Below are 4,419 nucleotides of genomic sequence, written 5' to 3' on the forward strand. Positions count from 1 at the left end.
GGTCTATTTCCTACATTACTCGCCCTGGCAAAGGTATTTTTTTCCCTTCATGCCTTATTCAGGGAAACAAGACAGCTTTTTGACAGTTTAAACAGTCATCCAAATATGGTTTGAGCTCTAAGCAACATTCAGATTAATTTTAAAATGTCCCGCTCTCTTGCAGTCTTCTAGTGTGGTCATGTTTATATTAATGTCTACAGTTTATAGTCCTGTTTGAAAGACTAAATAGGAGTGAATACTGTCAGTCTTTTGAATTAGCATGTGCTTGAAAAGCTAATCTAATATTTACTTCTTCAACAATATATGAATGTTGATTCATTTTTATATTTAAGGAAGAATCCCTATTGCCTGATATTAAAGACCCCTTCCATTTTCTCCCTTGTTTTCATTCCACTGGGTCATGTGATAAATAGGAGCCAGTACTGTGGGTTAGAAACAGTGTCAAACAAACATTTGTCTGAATGACTGCTAATGAGCTGAAGTTTCTCAGCATGTGTATGTGAGCCAGGTGCTTGCATATCATTTCAGGAATTTACATTGTCTCAGAGAAACATTGAATACAGACCTTTCTACAACAAAAAGGACATTAAAAATTAAATTCGATTTCATTAAAAAGTGCATGAAATTTTCTGCTCTCTTCACCCATATTTATTTTATTACTAGCTAGTGGGAAAAATAAGGTTATTGAAGAGCTGTATTATCACATATTTTTCTAAAACTTTTATGAGGTTTTAATGTAATACAAATAAATTATTTCTCCTTTTCTTTTCATTTCTGTATAGACTTTCCTATATATTCCATAGTTTCTTTCAAATCAATTGTCTTTTATTGGTTAATCATTTTTACAAATTATTGTAATTACAAATAATACCTGTTCTGTCCTTATGAAGTTATTTGGATATATATTTTTTTTCAATCTTAACATTTGAACTGGTAATCAACCTGTCAAACACACACTTTTGTTTCTTTTTTTTTCAAATTTATAGAACCCGGGTGTTTGTTTTACAAAACTATTATGAAACCTTTCTTAACAGAATAGACCTTTTTCACAGACACAGCTAATTCACACATAAACATGTTCATTGTGAAGAATGAGCCCAGTTGTTCTATTTTATGCAAATTAGTTTTCACATGGGTATGTACAGCTCATTTGTGTGCCTGTTGTTCTGTTTGTTTGCATTGGTTGGTTAATATGTGTGCTCAGGTATTCATACATATCTGGGAGCATGCATGCTGAAACAAGATATTGACTTTTACTGTTCCCTCGAACTCTCTTCATATCATAGTGTAAGACAAGATCTGTCACCTGAACTCAGAACTCACTACTATTAAAGTTACCCATCTTCCTCTAGGGATGTCCTGGTTTAACCTCCCTTATTTCTGGATTATCAGCATGCTTCCATGCTTACTCTCACCCACACAGCAAGCTATTAACCTGTAGAGATAGCTCCTCAACTCTTGCACCTGGATTTCAAAATACACTATTTAGTAACTGTGATGTAGAAAATGTCAAGTGAAATGTACCAATGTTCAAAAATATTTTTACATGTTCCTTGGAAATCCTCCCGATAGGTAATAACATTTTCTGAAAGAATATTTCAGGAAAAACTGTCTGTGCTAATAAAATCATAATACCTATGGTAATATGTACTGATTTATTTACTTTATACGAATTGCAAATTTCTGTCCTTGGTCAAGATATCAAAGCCCTGAAAAAGAAAACAGGTTCTGTAGGAACGTGAAAAGTTATAGAAAATTCAATTCTATGTGACCCAGTCAAGAGGCATATCATCAACTAAATGGATAAAGATATACATCTTTATCTCAGATAGCACAGATATGAAATAATATTTCAGGGAAGAATTGCTAAAATTGCACATTTAAGAACATAAGTAGGCTTTGCAAGGCAGATCAGAGGAACACTGATAGTAAAGTTCTATTCATTGTACTTACCTTGCAGAAGGAAACAGTTAAATCTGAAAATCTCCTCTGACCTGGAGAGAGAGAGGAAGAGAGAGAAAGAGAGAGAGAGAGAGAGAGAGAGAGAGAGAGAGAGAGAGAGAGAGAGAGAGGAAAATAATCAGAAAAACAAATTTCATTTTTATTACCATATTTCACTATTTACCATCACTATTTGTTGAGGCATTAGAGTATCTATCTATCTATCTATCTATCTATCTATCTATCTATCTATCTATCTATCTATATACAATATCTCTATGTATTATACATTATAGTATCCATTTTATTATCATATAACTGTTACATGTGTTAGTAGACATATATGTTTCTTAGCTTATCAGGCCTTATTCTATTTGTTACCTTAGGAAAAAAAATGGGTCACTTTATGAAGCCCATGGAACATTTGTGCTCACACAATGAGGAGTTGGTTTTCTCCACCACATGGTCTCTACCCCATGGTTTCTGGGTTCAAACTGGACTTATTGCCTAGGCAACAAGGCTTTTTACCTGCTAAATCATCTTGCTGGTCCCCAAAGGTTACAATTTAATTGAGTCATGAATGTTAAATGCTATGGCTTCTTCCATAAAAATAGTTCATGACTAGGATCTATCCTATCTATCTATCTATCTATCTATCTATCTATCTATCTATCTATCTATCTACCTTTTTATTTCTGTATGTACCTAAAACAGTAAATTTGGATATTCACTGTAGTTGGACTAAGAGTATTCTATGTTAGTGAAGCACACTAATGCTTAGTCCGTGAAGGCTTTTTCAGAATGTTAATTCAGTATGAAAAAGATCTTCTCTGAATAGAGCCAGCCTCATTCCATTTATTAGGGCTTTGAATATAATTAAAAAAAAAAAAGAAAGAAAGAAAAAAGAAATCTTTGAGACTGAAAACACTTCTGCATGCTGCCTACCTACATTTCTGCTAGCAGATCTGCTCTGATGTATCATCCCCACTATGATTATCTGAGCCCTCAGAAACTATGAGACGAAATAAATTATTCCCTGCTAAATGGTTTTCTAAATACTGTGTGACAATTATCAATGCCAATAGGTAAGTTCTTGCTGTTTTTATATACAGTACTGCCACTCAAACCTTCATGAAAAGAAGAATTGTTTTTTTAACTTGAGAAAATTAGAAATGTTAAATTATCAGCATCATTGATGATTATTGTGTCCCAAATGACAATATGGTTTGATGAAACTCAATAAATGTGCTCAATAAAACTTTATGCTTTTCCCAATCAGACAAACATATTGAAAAAAGTTATGCATAAATTGAACTGTGATCTCCCAATTCCAAGACCATCTCATAAATATCCTTTTATTCAACAAATCTTGTTTGAGAATTCCCTTGATAGAAGAAAGCGTACCACTTAAATTAAATGAAAGAATCAGAAATAGATTAAGAGTAATGTACATTCTGAGTCTGAACTTTTAATTTTTTCCATCTAATTATTATTTTCCATTTTCTTGATCACATTATATTGAAATGTTGGAATGTCAATTTCCTCTACCACTTTACTTAATAGAACCTTTGTCTCCTTTGAGCTCTTAAGAAGATGTTAGCTTTAAATCACACTGACTTCACCCTTTGCGATTTACATACATTGAAGAAATAAAAGGCTTTTCAAGAGTCACTATGGGCCCTGGGAGGCCTCCAAGGAGTATTAAGACCTTGAATTTTATGTGAGCTGCCTCAAATACAAACCACAATCCCTCCCTATGGAATACTAATGGCACTTGTGTACAGTTACATTTTCTTGTGAATGTTTTTAAAGTCTAGAAGCTGCCCGTGAATAAAATAGCCTTTGTGCTGGTTGTTAGAAAATGTAATTCATGCTCAGATGGAAAAAAGACAGTATTCCATTTGATGTTTCCAGAGTCCAGTTCATTCTGAAATAATTAGTGCATGCTTTAGAAGGCTAAGAAGCAGTGCACATTGAAACTGCAGCTCATGTTCCTATGAAACTTATCCAAAAGGACATTTAAGATATCCAAGATGTAATTAGAGGGTGGGTCTTTGATATCTTTCAGTGGATTTAATTCAAATTATCTTTTCCTCACAACTGCAGTTTCACTTTACTTTGTGAAAACATATGCTTGGTTTTAAATATCAATAGGATTAATTACCAGGGTTTAAAAATTCATGGGATACTGATGTCAAAAATTGCCTTTGTATTAGGCTATTCTCATTGAATTCACTTGCCCTGAGAAGATTGTAAGCATACAGAAGGATGAACATGATGTATATCATTCTCCATGGAGTTGTGGATCATACACAGTGAAGAAGTTAATAAAAGTGACAATAAATGACACACTATGGAGAAAGGCAAATTTAAGTCCCATTCCCAAGTCTATCTGCATCATGTGTCACTCCAGGACTCTCCCCATCTCTCTCTCTCTCTCTCTCTCTCTCTCTCTCTCTCTCTCTCTCTCTCTCTCTC

This window comes from Mus pahari, chromosome 20 (genome assembly GCF_900095145.1).
Source record: "Mus pahari chromosome 20, PAHARI_EIJ_v1.1, whole genome shotgun sequence".
NCBI lineage: Eukaryota > Metazoa > Chordata > Mammalia > Rodentia > Muridae > Mus > Mus pahari.